This window comes from Gobius niger (genome assembly GCF_951799975.1).
Source record: "Gobius niger genome assembly, chromosome: 7".
NCBI classification, from domain to species: Eukaryota; Metazoa; Chordata; class Actinopteri; order Gobiiformes; family Gobiidae; genus Gobius; species Gobius niger.
The window spans coordinates 3,419,773-3,439,684 of record NC_136858.1 but is presented as its reverse complement, the minus strand read 5'-3'; positions in this window follow the sequence as shown (position 1 = coordinate 3,439,684).

Sequence of the window (19,912 nt, the reverse complement as noted above, 5' to 3'; positions counted from 1 at the left end):
CGACTCTCGCAATGCATTGTGGTCTATATTGACCCGTTTAGTGACCATCAATGCTCACTACTTTTCCAGATGCATTATGGGAAATTTCGAGTGCACTACTTTTTTCTCTCTGGACATTCTGGACATTCGGAGACCCCTACAAAATGGCGTGAGCACTATATAGTGCACTATATAGGGAATAGTGTGGACATTCGGATACAGCCCTTGAGTCCAAGGAGCTGCTCCCGTGAATAAACAAGAGGACCGCGTGTGTCACCGTGGCAACAAGAACAACAAGAAGGAGACGCGGATCCCAAAAGTGCCGAAGACATCTCAAATAAAAGGGAAAAGTGCAACAAAAGCAGCTTCCTATGTGCACAAACGCACAATGTACAGTGCGTCAGTTAGTCACTTGAAGAAAATCTAAAATAAAACACGTCTACAAACAAAGATAAAAGCAAAAAGTATAAAAGAGGTAACTGAGCCGAAAGTAACTATCAGCCAGCAGGGGCCGGCGCCACAGCAACAAATACCACTTTATACCACTTTATATCACTTTATTTCGCTTTATATCACTTTGGCACTTTATCACTTTATACCACTTTGCATCACTTTACACCACTTTATATCACTTTATACACCATATGTAAATCCAATCCTGTTGTTTTATGTCAATTGTTGTCTACCATATTTTACCTCTTATCTTATTTATTTTAATATTCCTATGCATGCCCCTAAAGCCTTATAGTTTAAAGTTTATAGCTTATTTTTATCTAATCTCTGTGTTATATGTGTTTTGTGTTTAATGTTGCACGTCTCACCAAGAAAAATTCCTAGTTTGTGAACCTGTTTACAAACAATGGCAATAAAACTATTCTGATTCTGATTCTCTTCTGCACCGGCCTGTAGGAGCCTTACTTACTAAAGTAACAGTATTTGGAAACGTATACAAGTGTCTGCCCTTGACAAATTGATCCCAAACGTCTTACCACAAAGTCTTTATACGTTGGTGAATGAGCGATTTTGCTTCAGATTTCCCTAAATTGACATTTATAGAAATATCCCCTGTGAGGAAACTTTTAGCCAGCTTGTCAGCTCATTCCCTTCACCCCCCACATGTGAAGGGACCCAGCAGAACTGAACATGTATCCCCGAGAGCTGCAGATTTAACAGCAACATATAACTATCAATAACTATCAATAAGTATCAATAAGTAGATCTTGGCCACGGTGAAACCAGACTGCAGACTGTGCAGAGCAGCCGCAGAAATCTGGTTGCTTTGATACGTCAGTAAAGATTTGAAGAATGGTGCTTCTTCTTCTTCTTCTTTGGTTTATTGGCAGGCAGTGACCAACAGCTTAGGTGTATAGCACCACCTACTGTGTCTCGTTACTTCAGGTCACATTCCAGTTTTGTGAACGGTCGTGTGAAAAAGCTCTGTCCCTTTGAAAAAACCCATGGATGCCCTCTTACTTATTAATAATATCATTAAATCTTTTTCTACATTTTAATGTAGAAATGCCTCATATATAAACTAACTTTGGCCCCAAAACAAATTTCATTTTGTGACATCACAACATCGTAAACTACGACGGCGTATTAAACACAGACCGTAAAATGCTTTCAAAATGAATCGTCCATTTACGGGATTTCACAATATAGTGGCTAAAACCCACTGGTACAAAACTCTGATTCAAATTCTTTGAAAAACAATATTTAATTCTAAGAACGACAAAATTAAGGCGCTGAAAAAGGAAAAAAAAGTTACAAAGACGCAACAAAATGGAGGACGAAAAGTCATGAAAAAGCAACAAAAAAGCATCAGAAACACAACCAAAAAGATACACAAATGTGACTAAAACGTAGCAAACAAATCGCCACAATACAAGAAAAATGTGATGACACAGTTTGTAGGTCTTAGCTTTCAAATGAGGGGTCCCACTGGTCTATTCATTGGCTGTAAACTCCAGTCAAGAAGCTTCTAGATTTGGGTAATGAGGAAGTGGAGAAAATGTTGTTGGTTCAGGTGGGGGTTAAGAGGTTAAAAAGTGTCAAATCAGTGAAAAGCTTTACATTCACTAAACACTAAAACATCAGCGAGTCTGAAACATGAGTTTGAAAAACAGTCGACTCAATAAGTCTCTGTGAACGACACAAACAGGAATGAAAAAACACATGAGGAAAACAGCACAAGGCACAAGGCAATGAAGACACTATTTACATCAGGAAGATTTAGAGGAAGATTTACATTCTATGACCTCCCTTAAAACATCAGCATCAGTATTTGTAAAATATAAGTCTCTGAACGACACAGACATGTTCATGTCATGAAGCACATTTGAACTGAAAAGATCTGAAACAAACTCATCACAACTGTTCCTCTCCAGTGTGGATCCTCTTCATGTGTTTCTTTAGGTGTGATGACCGAGCAAAGGTCTTCCCACACTGCTCACAGCTGTATGGCCTCTCTCTAGTGTTGATCCTCATGTGACTTTCAAGATGCTGCAACTGACTGAATGTTTTCCCACACTGCTCACACTTGTATGGCTTTAGTCCATCATGGGCTCTCTTGTGAGATGTAAGACCTGAGAGTTGATTAAATGACTTCCCACACTCGTCACAGCTGTATGTGTTTCCCTAGCATATATCTTCATGTGGTCTTTCAGGGTGGATGATCGACTAAAGGTCTTGTCACACTGCTCACAGCTGTATGGCTTCTCTCCAGTGTGGATTCTCATGTGACGTTTTAGACCACATGATGTAGTAAATCCTTTCCCACACTGCTCACAGCTGTATGTCTTTCCCTGTGTGTGGGGAGTCTGCAGAGGCTGAGCTGGGTCCATTTCTCTGCAGACAGAAACAAGAGTTAGTGTCTGTCGAAGTTTAAAATATGACCGAAAAACTCAGGAGAGCACAAAGTCAGAGGCGACATGCTGCATTCAGAGCATTTCCCATGTCTCTCTCAAGTCGGTCCGCATTCAAGCATTGAGATTCACATATCATTATATAGTCGTTACAGCCCTTGTATACGTAGTAATTCAAATAGTTAACATTCAATTCTGAGGCAGCTGAGATACTGTCCTTGGGTCTCAGAACAAATTGTGCATAGTTTAGTGTCTGGGATCAAATTAACCGTAGCATTGTTAAACAAGGTTATAAACAGAATAACTGAAATATTATCTCCACATGATATGTCACTCACATTATTGTGTAAAACACTAAATGTTCTCCCTGTGTCTGCGTAGGTTTCCTCCGGGTACTCCGGTTTCCCTTACCACTAAAAACATGCACAATAGGCCAGGATGAATGATGTGTGTGAGTGAATGTATGGTGGTGGTCAGAGGGTCCGTTGGCGCAGACGTGTGTGGTCGCAAAAGCGCTTCTGACAGTCTCCCCCAGGGGAAACTGAAGCTACAAACGTAGTTTACCACCACCGAGAACGGAGTGAATGTTCAATTGTCTCATGTAAAGCGCTTTGTGACCATGTCTGTGAAAGGCGCTATATAAATAAAGATCTTCTTCTTCTTCTAAATGTAGTTTGACCTGGTGTGACCCTCCCCCTCCCTCTGTTCTCATTCACACATACAGTATCACCCCTCCCCCATCAGCTCACTGTGAATCAGCAACAAACTCCAAAAGACACTTTGGAAACAGGATTCCTGTAGTTTTGCTCCTCGTTTAAACTGCTGAAAAGCTTGGCTCCAAAGAGTTTTTCTTTTTCTAGAAAGTGCAATGATCCGTGAGACAATGCTGGGCTGTGTATCATAGTTTTAACCACGCTGGTTTTTGTACATCAGTAATAAAAAGGTGAAGCTTAAATCGAGCGCTGGAGCTGCAGAAGAAAGTCCAGTCTATGTTTCATTGTGAAACACGTCTTGACTTGAATTTACAACCTACTTTGACCGGAACTGGCTGATGTGAGTGTGTCTGTGTGCAGATCCTCCTCACCTGTGTGCAGACAGGCTCCTGGGGGGGCAGCAGCAGCACAGACTGTGGAGCCGCTCTGTGAGTCCAGAGCTTTTATAGCTCTGTGTGGAAAGCCCCTCCCCAAAGGAGCCCTCCCTTACCTCTGTGGATGAGACCTCTGCCTCCCAACCCCCCCCCCCCCCCCCCTCCTCTTTCCAGCTCATTGTTCCTGCTCCACACCTAAAGCTTTTCACATTCAAATGCACTGAGCCCAGATCAGGTCTGTCATCAACAACAGCACTCCAGTGTGAAACAAAGGGTCGTCCTCAGACTCCACATTGTTTCAATATCATTATCGGGGCTGTCGACTCAACTGCACCATATTAAAATGCAGATGAAAAGAGGAAGTTATGATGTCAGGTGTTCTCTGCCTCTAGAAGGGCTCTTATTGTTTAGTTCTCCCCTTCATCGTTACGGCCCTGCCCAAAGGTACAATGAGACAAAGCTTTGTGCATATTTGAGGGCAGTCAGTCACATGTTTAAAACATCGTCTGCACTGAAGTCAGGGACAGGGCGGCCCTGGCCTTCAGGGGGCCCTCAGCACAATCTGACTATAAGGGGCCCTCTCCACGTCAGCATCACACAGATTCAACAACTGATGATTCACATTCCACACTCCACACAACAGCTGTCTTCATCCTCACGTATATGTTTCAAATACCCAGAGCCGGTTCTTCCTATACGCAAACTACGCAAGGTGCGTAGGGCCCCCGCAGCCGCAAGGGCCCCGCATCTTAGTCAAACTACGGTTTTGTTTCACTGATTAATCAACGTTGTTACGGGGACAGGCTCTTCCAGCGCGCACTCACTCTCCGCCTACTTTGCCGCATATAAAACCAAAACGGAGCAGTCTGCAAGTGAATGAGCAGGAGAGACCGACCGCCTTCCCCCTGTCTCTTCCAAAGCGCGAGTGCTTCTCCGCTCGTGTCCCGCTCGGCCGTTTGTCTCCCGGTGCTTCGCCTCATGCGCGGCTCCTCCGCGGCTGCATCACGTCACCCGTGTCCCGGGCGCTGCTCTCAGGTTTTCTCTGCGCGGACTCGGGGCTGCAGCTCTGGGCCTCACTCTCATTTAAACTCTCTTCTTATTGTGTCTGGTGAGTCTGGAGCATCAGGACAGTCGTTTGGCGAGTAAACGAGAGTAATAAGCTGTTCTCCGTGGCCTTTTTGTTGAGTTGAATCCACATGGTTCTCACAAGCACAATAACTTACAGTAACTTCTGGTTCTCTGGTTCACCTCAAAGTATGTGTCGGAGGGGAGTACTGCACCAACGCAAATGACCAGTAAAAGTAATTTAAAGTGTTGGAGAGCACTTTAAGGGGGGGGGGGGTTTGGGGGTCCTTCCCCAAGAAAATTTGTATAATTCAGATGTGATTTCCTGCATTTTGGTGGATTTTAGATCATCAATATTTCCTTTAGCTCTATTTACTGGTGTTAAAGAATTACTTTTCTGGGGCCCCCTTCAAATTGGGACCCTTCAGCAAATGCCCAGTGAGCCCCCTTCATTGTTACAGCCCTGACAAATGAAACAGCATTGTGCATATTTGAGGACAGTCAGTCACATGAAGGTCAGAACCACGTGTATATCACTGTATATCACTTTTAAAAACATTTGTTAGGCGTTGTTTGGATTGTGTGTTTTAAGTCATGTCCCTCCTGTTTCACAGCCTCATGTCAGTCATTCTACTTCTTATTACCAACAAAAAGCAAGCAGCAAATAATTAATAGAATCTTCTGGAGTATTTTCATAGCATGTTTGATTAAACTCTGAATATAATTATTCCTTTTAATAGCTATCAGAGTCACAAAAAGAACGCTGTATAAACTAAAACAGCATTCAACTAGAACAAAAGCAATAAATCTCTATAATCAAAATTGTACAGTATGCATGATGAGCACACAGGACTTTGCACAATACTTTTTTGTCAGGCTCAACAGAGAACACACAAAAAATATAATTGTGCTGATATGTAAAGGCGAGAGTGCTGGGTGAGAAAAAAAAGTACACAAATGACTTTGCTGCGAATCCACTTTTGTTTGTGACTGTTTTGCACATGAGCAAACGCCTCCATATGTAATGGTGTCTTTACACTCACCATGGAGCTGCCTTCACCACTGTGGTCTATTGTTGCATATGAGAGGCTGTATTTGATCCAGTGGAATTCTCTACTCCCTACTCATCAGTCCACAGAACTAACTGGACACAGAACATTGACTGTGTCTTCACCCGCTGTGCATCGTGTCCCTTTGCTGTTAGGCTAAAGTAGCTCCAAATCAAACACACACGCACACACACACGCACACACACACGCACACGCGCACTAAGAGCAGACGAGCTGCGGCGCGGACAAACACAAACATGAAAATAAAGCGTCTACAGCCGCTCGCTGCTAAAAGTCAGGGATATATTTTGGTTGAGCGTGAGATATGAGGGTTGTAGCGTGAGAGCGTGTGAAGGCACTCAAATGCGTGTGTCTCACGAGGAAAGCGTGAGAGTTGACAGCCCTGTCACTGATGCTAACACTGGGTTTCAGTCGATCAGTTTAAAAACGTTCAATGACAACAGGTCACTTCCATGGCGTCCTTTTCACGTCGATAAACAAATAAAACAAATAAAATGTTTTTTCACATGTAAAGTAGAAGTTCTCAGATGATTTGTGCTCATTATTTTCGATGGCTGAGATCTGCTGTGTACGGTGGCCGAGAGGGGTCACAACAAATACAAGCGCCACAACAAATGCAAATGCTAAAACAAATACAAACGCCACAACACAACAACTTTGAGCCACAACACAACAACTTAACGAAAGCCACAACACAACAACTTAACAAAAGCCACAACACAACAACTTAACGAAAGCCAGAGCACAACAACTTAACAAAAGCCACAACACAACAACTTAACGAAAGCCACAACACAACAACTTAACAAAAGCCACAACACAACAACTTAACTAAAGCCAGAGCACAACAACTTAACGAAAGCCACAACACAACAACTTAACAAAAGCCACAACACAACAACTTAACAAAAGCCACAACACAACAACTTAACGAAAGCCACAACACAACAACTTAACAAAAGCCACAACACAACAACTTAACAAAAGCCACAACACAACAACTTAACTAAAGCCAGAGCACAACAACTTAACGAAAGCCACAACACAACAACTTAACGAAAGCCACAACTCAACAACTTAACAAAAGCCACAACACAACAACTTAACAAAAGCCACAACACAACAACTTAACAAAAGCCACAACACAACAACTTAACTAAAGCCACAACACAACAACTTAACAAAAGCCACAACACAACAACTTAACTAAAGCCAGAACACAACAACTTAACTAAAGCCAGAACACAACAACTTCACGAAAGCCAGAACACAACAATTTAACGAAAGCCAAAACGGAAGTGACCGGGCAAAACGGAAGTGACCGGAGCCCGAAATTATTAGCAGCTAAAAACACTGTTATGCTGTATACATTGTAAAGCAGATCAAATATAGCTTCACTACACAGAGCTACAAATTCTTTGCTGCTCAAGCGAGGGATTCCAGGAGGAAAAGTCTATGTATTAATAGCTAATGGCTTGTGGAACCGTAGCTGTCAGTAAGCTAGCTTTAGCCGCCTCACCCCACGCACTTTATTTCAATTCATGTTCTGCCCATGGACGTGTATTTGCATCATCTGTGATCACAAACATGTGAAAAACCGTTGTGGAAGATCTTCACAATGGAAAGATCTGCCCATGACCATGCCATATGTTCCCCATGCAAACCAGCCGCCAGCCGTGCGTCCTGACGCACAGCGGCGCCACAGAAAGCCACATCGATTAGACCCGTTTAGTCTCATTAATTCGATCAGTTTGGCGACAGAGAAATATAAATATACTGTACATATGTGAAACATATCCAGAGACATAGTGTTAGGCTTCCTAACAGGCTTGTGTATCTACAGAAGCACAGCTACTACATCGTAATAGTCCGGTTACATCAACAACGCGTCAGTTTGAAGTCTTCTGTTGAATATAGTTTATTAAAACGGGTTCTTGTGTGTTGTTTGTGATCACAGATGATGCAAATACACGTCCATGGGCAGAACATGAATTGAAATAAAGTACGTCGGGTGAGGCGGCTAGTATTTGAAATTGCAGAAGTATTTGAAACTGCAGAAGTATTTGAAACTGCGGAAATATTTGAAATTGCAGAAGTATTTGAAACTGCAGAAGTATTTGAAACTGCGGAAGTATTTGAACTGCGGAAGTATTTGAAACTACAGAAGTATTTGAAACTGCGGAAGTATTTGAAACTGCAGAAGTATTTGAAACTGCGGAAGTATTTGAAACTGCAGAAGTATTTGAAACTGCAGAAGTATTTGAAACTGCGGAAGTATTTGAAACTGCGGAAATATTTGAAATTGCCGAAGTATTTGAAACTGCAGAAGTATTTGAAACTGCGGAAGTATTTGAACTGCGGAAGTATTTGAAACTACAGAAGTATTTGAAACTGCGGAAGTATTTGAAACTGCAGAAGTATTTGAAACTGCAGAAGTATTTGAAACTGCGGAAGTATTTGAAACTGCAGAAGTATTTGAAATTGCAGAAGTATTTGAAACTGCGGAAGTATTTGAAACTGCGGAGGTATTTGAAACTGCGGAAGTATTTGAAACTGCGGAAGTATTTGAAACTGCGGAAGTATTTGAAACTGCAGAAGTATTTGAAACTGCAGAAGTATTTGAAACTGCAGAAGTATTTGAAACTGCAGAAATATTTGAAACTGCAGAAATATTTGAACTGCAGAAGTATTTGAAACTGCAGAAGTATTTGAAACTGCAGAAATATTTGAACTGCAGAAGTATTTGAAACTGCAGAAGTATTTGAAACTGCAGAAGAATTCCGCAGTCAATCAATAATGCATTGGTTTTATATAGCGCTTTTCTGGACACCCAAAGACGCTTTACATCGCATTATTCATTCACTCCATACTTGGTGGTATTAAGCTACTATTGTAGCCACAGCTGCCCTGGGGTAGACTGATGGAAGCGAGGCAACCAGTCTGCGCCATCGGCCCCTCTGACCACCACCAACCACTCACTACATTCACTAGGCTTCCTGGTGTTCCCAAACGGTCTCCCATCCAAGCACCGACCAGGCCCTTCCTGCTGAGCTTCCCACGTCTGATGGGATTGGGCAGAGCAAAGGCGGGATGACCACGGTAAGATGTTCAAATATGTCTGTGTGGAAGTGCTGCATTTACACTCACTTGGGCCAGAATGGTCAGAGTCCAGGGCCGTTTTTCAGTCCCAGTCCGCCTCTGTCTGTGATTTGTAACTGACTGAACCAGAGGACGGAGCTCAGTGTCAGCACAAAACACTGATATTTTGATTCTTCTGATACTTCTCCCAGTATTGGATCACTGCGTCTCTATCATTGTTTATGGTAATTTGACATATTTTGAGCTAATTTAAAATGAATTTGGCTTTTATTGGGGACTCTTATATTAGCTTTAGCATTTGTTAGCATGGGCATACATTTACTTTTAAAACAAATTGTGGGACATTTTACCTTTGAGTCGGAGAAAAGCTCTTTTTTCTCAATTCTTGAAATACATTTTCAAACCTTTTCACTCAGGCGTTTGTTTTCCAGTTTATATTCAGTTTATTTGATTTTTTAACTAAACATAATAGGACATACAGGCTATACCGACATAGATCATACCCAAACCATACATACATCATACATTTCATACAAAGACACGTACTTCAGGAACTTTTCTAATATATTGTTATTCTTGAAGTAGATTTATCATATTTGACCGTATTTCTGCTCCAGTAAAATTGTAATGAGGCATCTGTACTTTTTATTTTTTCAAAGTCAAAACCAATCTTTAGTTCCTGCTCTGTCATTTGTAAGTGCATGATTGATTACATTAACAGAGACGTTTGTGAAAAACCTCATATACAGTCAGATACAAACAATAATCAGTCAAACAGTTGGTGAAGCGCTCGCACCACCATCAAACCCACAGAGTGGAATAAAAGAACAAAAAACACAAAAAAACATTCACTTTAGTTACGACGTGCACAAGCTGAGACTTTGTTTTGTCTGGTGAGAATGTTAACAGTACTTTTTCTTATAAGTGTCTTTTCACTCAGACATAAAGACACTTGTTCTTGTGGCTGAGCTCATTTCCTGTTTGCTGTTTCTTTATTTCAAAATAAAAGCCCTGTTCTTACGGTTGTGCCGCCCTGATATTTTAACATTACAAATTGTCGGACAAAAGGTTTTTAGCTTTCTCAAAACCTTTAAAACTATTAATATTCAAAAATGAGGCTTATTTGAACGATATTTAATACACAATTATGCCCTGATGTTTTATTTTTCATTTGTTACCCTGAAAATACCATTTTCAGAAGCTTTATTAGTCTAATCGTTTGCTCGGACGGCTGCACCACCTGACATTTCAGGGGTTTGAGGGGTGAAAACATTTAAAAATATATATTATTGAAATGTCATGAAAATGTGTTTAAACTAAATCGGTTTTGTAGAATAAAGTGACAAATGTATTGAAAAGAACAAATTATTTTTAAAATAAATTTAACACTTGTATAAAAACAGGAGCTGCAGCTCGAACCTTCTTGACCCGACCTAAATCCTATGGGAGGAAAGGACTTTTATAGACTTGTTTCCAGTTTGTGCTGATTTTAAAAGTTTACCATTTATTTCTGTAAATGGTAAACGTTTATTATGTTGAATGTGGGGTAGGCGCTCATAAGCTTCTTGATTCAGCCGACTCCTTTTGAGCATCTGTGACTGGTTAATGTGTATTTGTAAATCAGGAAAATATAGTTGCTCGAATAAATTAAACTAAACTAAACTAAAGTGATTCACTTCATTTGTTCCACTAAAACTCGACTAAAAATATAAACAATTGTTTGAGTAAATCTTGAGTAAAAATAAAAACATTTTCATTCAAAGACTAGAATTAAAACTAAACTAAAATGTTTGAAAATGAAAAGTCCATTGACGTCATTTCACAATAAAAGAACAAAATGATACAAAACTGATTGAAAATCTTTGAAAACCAATATTTTATTCTAATAAAGACAAAGTTTTATAATGAAGAAAAACTGAAGACGTCAAAAACCCAATGAAAAAACAACAAAAATGTGACGTTTGTAGGTCTTAGCTTTCAAATGAGGGGTAACACTGGTCTATTCATAGGCTGTAAACTCCAGTCAAGAAGCTTCTAGATTTGTGTAATGAGGAACTGGAGAAAATGTTGTTGGTTCAGGTGGGGGTTAAGAGGTTAAAAAGTGTCAAATCAGTGAAAAGCTTTACATTCACTAAACACTAAAACATCAGCGAGTCTGAAACACGAGTTTGAAAAACAGTCGACTCAATAAGTCTCTGTGAACGACACAAACAGGAATGAAAAAACACATGAGCAAAACAGCACAAGGCACAAGGCAATGAAGACACATTTACATCAGGAAGATTTAGATGAAGATTTACATTCTATGACCTCCCTTAAAAACATCAGCATCATTGAGGAGGTGGACAGTTTCAAGTACCTGGGTGTTCACCTCAACAATAAACTGGACTGGTCCCACAACACCAACTCCCTGCACAGGAAGGGCCAAAGTGGCCTTCACCTTCTGAGGAGACTGAGGTCGTTCGGAGTGAGCAGGCCTCTGCTCAGGACTTTTTATGACTCTGTGGTGGCCTCTGCTCTCCACTACGCTGCCGTGTGCTGGGCCCCGGGCAGCACAGAGCGGGACAAGAACAGACTGAACAAGCTGGTCAGGAGGGCCAGCTCCGCCCTGGGCTGCCCCCTGGACTCTGTGGAGGAGGTGAGGGACAGGAGGGTGTTAGCCAAGCTCACCTCCATCATGGACAACACCTCCCACCCACTGCACGGGACTGTAGAAGAGCTGAGCAGCTCTCTCAGTGGCAGACTGAGACACCCTCAGTGCAGGACGGAGCGCTACCGCAAAGCCTTCATCCCCACTGCTGTCAGACTGTACAATAAGACTGTGAAGTAACGCCGACTGTAACAAGTGAATTTCTCCTTTGTGAGATCAATAAAGTTTTATCTTATCTTATCTTATCAGTATTTGTAAAACATAAGTCTCTGTGAACGACACAGACATGTTCATGTCATGAAGCACATTTGATCTGAAAAGATCAAATGAAAGAAAGAAACAAACTCATCACAGCTGTTCCTCTCCAGTGTGGATCCTCTTCATGTGGTCCTTTAGGTGGGATGACACAGTAAAGGTCTTCCCACACTGCTCACATCTGTATGGCCTCTCTCCAGTGTGGATCCTCATGTGACATTCAAGATGCTGTGACAGACTGAATGTTTTCCCACACTGCTCACACTCCTATGGTTTTAGTCCATCATGGACTCTCTTGTGTCCCCTGAGAACTGAGAGCTGATTAAATGACTTCCCACACTCATCACAGCTGTATTCCTTTTTCCCAGCATGTATCTTCATGTGGTTTTTGAGGCTAGATAACCGAGCAAAGGTCTTCCCACACTGCTCACAGCTGTATGGCCTCTCTCCAGTGTGGATCCTCATGTGGTCTTTGAGGCTGGATGACTGAGTAAAGGTCTTCTCACACTGCTCACACCTGTATGGCCTATCTCCATTGTGGATCCTCATGTGACATTCAAGATGCTGTGACCGACTGAATGTTTTCCCACACTGCTCACACTCGTATGGCTTTAGTCCATCATGGACTCTCTTGTGTTCCCTGAGAACTGAGAGCTGATTAAATGACTTCCCACACTCATCACAGCTGTATTCCTTTTCCCCAGCATGTATCTTCATGTGTTCTTTGAGGCTGGATGACCAAATAAAGGTCTTCTCACACTGCTCACAGCTGTATGGCTTCTCTCCAGAGTGGATCCTCATGTGAGTTTTAAGATGTGCAGACTGAGTAAACACATGTCCACACAGGCCACACTCAAAGGGCTTTTCCCCAGTGTGGATCTTCATGTGTGTTTTGAGACCGGATGGTTGAGTAAAGGTCTTCCCACACTGCTCACAGCTGTATGTTTTTCCCTGTGTGCGGGGAGTCCTCAGAGGCTGAGCTGGGTCCATTTCTCTGCAGACAGAAACAGGAGTTAGTGTTGTGTCACACACATTATTGTGTAAAACACTAAATGCAGTTTGACCTGGTGTGACCCTCCCCCTCCCTCTGTTCTCATTCACACATACAGTATCACCCCTCCCCCATCAGCTCACTGTGAATCAGCAACAAACTCCAAAAGACACTTTGGAAACAGGATTCCTGTCGTTTTGCTCCTCGTTTAAACTGCTGAAAAGCCTGGCTCCAAAGAGTTTTTCTTTTTCTAAAAAGTGCAATAATCCGTGAGACAATGCTGGGCTGTGTATCATAGTTTTAACCACGCTGGTTTTTGTACATCAGTAATAAAAAGGTGAAGCTTAAATCGAGCGCTGGAGCTGCAGAAGAAAGTCCAGTCTATGTTTCCCAGCTCACACAGACAGGGTCACACACAGGTCCAGAGTCCAGCTGGAAGTCACTGGGGGCTTTTATAGCTCTGTGTGGAAAGCCCCTCCCCAAAGGAGCCCCCCCCTCACCTCTGTGGATGAAACCTCTGCTGCCCCCCCCCCTCCTCCTCCTCTTTCCAGCTCATTGTTCCTGCTTCACACCTAAAGGTGCGTACACACCAAAAGCGTCCACGCCTCCAACTTCCATGTTAACCCTATGTAGAGGTGCTTCAACGCGCTCCGAAATGCAAGCAAAGCTGTCCGCGCGTATTAAGCGTAGCAAACGCGAGCGGATGAGGAAGGACGCGCGTGAAAGCCAGGGAGAACAGCGCGGTGAGCGAACAGGGAGGCCGCGCCCACTGCTTCATGCACTCAAGTAATCCAAGCCACACGTGCGTTCATTTATGCCTTGTTAACCAATCAGGGATGCTGACTGGGCTCAGGCGTCACCTGTTACCTGCAACAAACCATGCCCGAGTCGGACTCGGTTCCGGACTTTGGCCGCTTGGAGGAGGGGGGCCAGAGCGCGGCTCGGTTGCTCGTGTATGCGCACACGCACGGATACAAGCGGCTGTTGTGTGGGCGGGTGCATTTGTAACGTAAAACAGTGAGAAAAGGCTGTATTCATCAAACAGAGCAGCGACTGCCTCGCTCTCGTCTCCCGGCCCCGACCGCTTCGCTCCCGGGCGGCTCCCCGGACCCCCGGCCACATACCGCTCGTCTCCCCGACCGCTCACTCCCGACGCCCTGGACGCTTCACGCACGTCTCGGGCTGACTATATGGGGAGCGGCTGCACATCTCCCGCCCTCTCTGCTACTGTACCCGGTTTGGCCGCAGGCTTTAGTCGGACAGATAAAACCTGCGGGTGCATTTATCGCTTGTGATTTTGGTGCGTTCGTGTTAAGTGCTTTGTTGTAACGTAAAGCGTAGACTTCCAGGAGTTCGCCAACATAAAGCCGTGTAACCAGTGGCCGAAGCAGCAATGAATGACATAAACTGAGCGAGGGGCGAGCACTTCTCTATTTCTCTGCTTTATTAAAATCGACTATTATATTCACCACAGCCCTTTTTGTTAAACTGCAGTAAAATGCAAAGAAAAGTGGAGTGAAGAGATTTGACAGGGCTCATAGTAGACATTATCTCACGCAGCTGCTTAGGTTTTTTTTTTCTTCCGCATTATGCTGTGCTGCTGCTGCTCACGTACACGTAAACAATTCCTCGTGCTCGGCCACGGCTCGGTTTGTTTGTGCAAGTGTGAGCGCGGGCCGTTCGGGGCATCCAGGCCTTTCCTCAAACGAGCTAGAGAGTGGCAGGTTCGGATGTCAAATGTGAGTGCGCCCTCATTCAACAATCGGTGGCCAGACACGCCTCCTATGTATGACGCTTGCAAAACTTCACGCGCCAGCAAACAGGCGTTTGTCGCGAGTGTGAAGTGTGTGAAGCCGCGTTGTTTGGCGTCCAACAAGAGGCAGATGGGGCGTGGACGCACGTTTGGTGTGTACGCACCTTAAAGCTCTGGTTGGTCAGGCCTTTGAGAGTCAATAGATGGTTTTCCGTTCCCATGATCCTCTGCGCCGCGCCGCAATTTTGTGTGGCGTTCGACAATGTTTATGCACGACTCGCATGTACATTTCATGAATAATTGTGTCTACTACGGCCGTTCTGTAGTCGCTAATGTGTTTTTTTCACTCACAATGAGCCGTGTGATGGGTAGGCTAACATAATCATGGTAATGTACACATGCACGGTAATCACAACAGTAAAACACGTAGGCCTGAGCGTGCACTTAAACTTGTCCATCGAACCAAACAAACAGCTGTCATGTGAGCGGTTAAAGGAATAGGCCACCGTTTTTACATACTAAAATATGTTCTTACCTCACTTTAGTCGAGTTAATATATCCCCGTCTGGTCTTTGTCCGTGCGCTCTGTCACGCAAACGGAGCACATACGCAGCCTCTCCCACATACCACATAGCTCCAAAAAAGCTCACGATAGAAGCTACCAAGCTCTTCCACGTGTTCCCTATTTAAATAAAGTTACGTGAAGTGTTTTCATGCGAAGTATATTTACCCAGAAATGTAGCATGTCGATTTTATAAGCAAATAAAAAGGGGGACTATATTGTGAGGCGTAATGATACGAGGAGTAAAACGTCCGCGCAGTAACTCCTAAAGGTTATTGACGGAAGTGAGCGGGGGGAAGTCTTTAGGAGTTACTGCGCGGACGTTTTACTCCTCGTATCATTACGCCTCACAATATAGTCCCCCTTTTTATTTGCTTATAAAATCGACACGTTACATTTCTGTGTAAATATACTTCGCATGAAAACACTTCACGTAACTTTATTTAAATAGGGAACACGTGGAAGAGCTTGGTAGCTTCTATCGTGAGCTTTTTCGGAGCTATGTGACATGTGGGAGAGGCTGCGTATGTGTTCCGTTTGCCTGGCAGAGCGCACGGACAAAGACCAGACGGGGATATATTAACACGTCTAAAGTGAGGTAAGAACATATCTTAGTATGTAAAAACGGTGGCCTATTCCTTTAAACAATGAGGAATGGCTGTATTTATAACAGCGCCAATCTGTGCGGCGTTTACCTCCTGATGAACGAAGAGAGTAACCGCAGCCGCCTCGCTCTGATTTGTCCGAGTCTCATTTCTCTGCTAGCTGCTAACTGTACCTGGTTTGCGTTTGGCAGCAGCATGAAATAATACAAGTCTACTATGAGCTCATCGTAGACTTGCTTTATTTCATGCTAGCAGCTAGCCCCGTTGTCAAATCTGTTTGATGTCGCTTTTTCTCTTTTATCTGTCAGATAAAAGACAGACCCTGGCAAAACCAGGGAAACTCAGCCAAGACATGAGACTCAGACTCAGACAGAGAACGGAATAAGCACAGACTGCCCCGTAAAGTCACACACTCGGGACGAGCGGTCGGCGGCCATAGTTTAAATCTCTCGTAAAAAAGTTTTTCATGTTTTTGTTCCTTAGTGATGAATTACTTTTGGGATATTGAGACATTTTCTCTTCGTCGTGTCGGGATCAGCCCCACACAACACAGGTGTGAGCACTATTTCTTCACGATATTATCAATGATCTGTAACACAAACAATTAGACCCTAGACACACAAGATGGCGCCATATGGAACTATGCGGGAGTGTGACGTCAATGGAAAACTATCTAGAGTCGGCTTGCAGATTCAACAGATTCAAAGGAAGTTTTCTCTGCACAAATTTAACCAGGCTCTATCATGACTTGTTCACAGAAAATATCGACAATGTTGGCCCTCTCTACTCGGAGCTACATGCCTGATTTTGATGTGAAAACATTCAACAAAACTATATATTTCCCCTCATGTTTGTGTCAGTATCTACAGCTCAAGTTTTAAAGTTTGATTTGCACAAGTTTTCCCAAACATTCTTTCTTATTGCCTAAAGGAGCGAGGCCTCCTTATGATCATCCACATCTACAACAAATGTATGAACACAAAAGAGGAAATGCGAGTGTAACATTGGCCTTTTATGAAACTAGTTTACCTTATATGGGCAATTTAAATCAGCGCCCTTGAATGAGTGGAAATAGCTTTGTTTCAATTTCCAAACACAAACTCACTAGTTTACCTCATATGGTTCATTCTCGCTTCAGTTTCAGCCCAAAAGTGTGATTAATGTCGCAGCAGAGCGGAGTTAGCGTTAGCCCTGAGCACCGCTAGCATCACAGCTGCCTCCGCGTGCGACACACGGGTGACTTTTACCGCTGTTTCTCGCGTTATTTTACGGTATTTGTTTTTCTTCGTCACTCACCCCCGGGCGCGCGCAGTCACTCCAGATTATAAAACATCCACGCACCATATTATAGATCCATGCCACGCACCAACTCACCAACTCCGCACAAATGTGTAAAAAACAAAAGAAACAAACAAAAAACATGTGACTTCCGCCCAGGCCGCGCTGACCCAGAGAGCAGCGGCCTCTGCTGGACAAGGGCGAGATGACACGTTTGAGATCGTCTGTAAAGTAAGACACTTTCTGCTTTTTGGTGGTTATTGTGTAAAAACTAAACCACATAAATCATAAATTAACCATTTGCAGACATTTTAGGATGTTTTCTAACAGTGTGTATGAAATGTGTGTAATTTTAATGATATTAAAAATTATATTAAAAAATTTAAAAAAAACTTTTCCTCTGGGCAAAATCACCGCCACATTTGCTGCAGAAATATACATTTAAATTCATAAAATATAATTTTTTACATTTTAATGTGTCCCATAAACAGGAAATACAAACATCAGGCTTTATTTCTGTACAGAAATTTTATGTAAAAAACGATGAAACGTTGTCGTGACGTCACAACATCGTAAACAAATGGAGTTTGTGCGTCATTTATTTCCAAACATGCATGTCTATAAAACCTGCACTGTTCCGCAAAAGTGGCATTAATTTTCATTAAACTGCTCACAATTATGCAAAATGTCAGATGTCCCGTCAGCAGGACGACACCTCCCTCATCGGGCTCATCTCGGACGGTGATGAGTCGCCTCCAGGAGAGCGGTGGACCGGCTGGCGTCAACAACCTGGAGCTGAACGCCCAGAAGACAGTGGAGATGATCGTGGACTTCAGGAAAGACAAAGCCCCATCATCCCCCCTCGCCCTGACAGACTCTCCCACCCAGGACCTCCAATGGGAGCCAACCATCAGCTCCCTCATCAAGAAGGCCCAGCAGAGGATGTTCTTCCTACGGCAGCTGAGGAAACTTAAGTTAAGTTATACTGTATACTGTAGAGCTGAGAGAGAGCTGCCGACCAAGATGCTGGTGCAGTTCCACATGGCCATCATCGAGTCCATCCTCACCTCCTCCATCACCGTGTGGTCTATCTGCTGAGAAGGTGGTTGACTGTGAGCTCCATCTCTCCAAGTCCTGTTCACCTCCAGGACACAGAGGCGTGTGGGTCGGATCACTGCTGACCCTTCTCACCCTGGACACGGACAATTCACCCCCCTCCCCTCAGGCAGGAGGCTACGGTCCATCCAGACCCATAGATCCGCCACTTGAACAGTTTTTTCCCCACAGCCGTCAGACACATGAACGATAAAGACCTACATTCTAGTTTTGTGAACGGTCGTGTGAAAAAGCTCTGTCCCTTTGAAGAAACCCATGGGTGCCCTCTTACTTTTCTATCACCTCTGTCCAACATCATGTGCCAGAAAATGACACAAATATCCCATGATTTCACAGCATTGAACTATATATTAATAAAATCATTAAATCTTTTTCTACATTTTAATGTGTCCCATAAGTAGAAAACAAATACATCATGGTTTATGTCTGTACATACGCCTCATATATAAACTAACTTTGGCCCCAAAACAAATTTCATTTTGTGACGTCACATCGTAAACTACGACGGCGTATTAAACACAGACCGTAAAATGTTTTCAAAATGAATTGTCCATTTACGGGATTTCACAATATAGTGGCTAAAACCCACTGGTACAAAACTCTGATTCAAATTCTTTGAAAAACAATATTTTATTCTAAGAAAGACAAAATTAAGGCGCTGAAAAAGCAACAAAAAAGTTACAAAGACGCAACAAAATGGAGGAAAAAAAGTCATGAAAAAGCAAGAAAAAAGCATCAGAAACACAACCAAAAAGTTACAAAAATGTGACTAAAACGTAGGAAAAAAATCGCCACAATACAAGAAAAATGTGACGACACAGTTTGTAGGTCTTAGCTTTCAAATGAGGGGTCACACTGGTCTATTCATAGGCTGTAAACTCCAGTCAAGAAGCTTCTAGATTTGTGTAATGAGGAAGTGGAGAAAATGTTGTTGGTTCAGGTGGGGGTTAAGAGGTTAAAGGAGCTGCAGAAGAAAGTCTAGTCTATGTTTCATTGTGAAACACGTCTTGACTTGAGTTTAGAACCTACTTTGACCTGACCTGGCTGATGTAAGTGTGTCTGTGTGCAGATCCTCCTCACCTGTGTGCAGACAGACTCCTGGGGGGGCAGCAGCAGCACAGACTGTGGAGCCGCTCCGTGAGTCCTGGATATGTCCTCCATACCAGCAGAGTCTTTGTAGCTCTTCCTCCCAGCTCACACAGACAGACAGGGTCACACACAGGTCCAGAGTCCATCTGGAAGTCACTTTTATAGCTCTGTGTGGATTATTGAAATGTCATGGAAATGTGTTTAAACTAAATCGGTTTTGTAGAATAAAGTGACAAAATGTAATTAAAAGAACAAATTATTTTTAAAATAGATTTAACACTTGTATAAAAACAGGAGCTGCAGCTCGAACCTTCTTGACCCGACCTAAATCCTATGGGAGGAAAGGACATTTATAGACTTGTCTCCAGTTTGTGCTGATTTTAAACGTTTACCATTTATTTCTGTAAATGGTAAACGTTTATTATGTTGAATGTGGGGTAGGCGCTCAT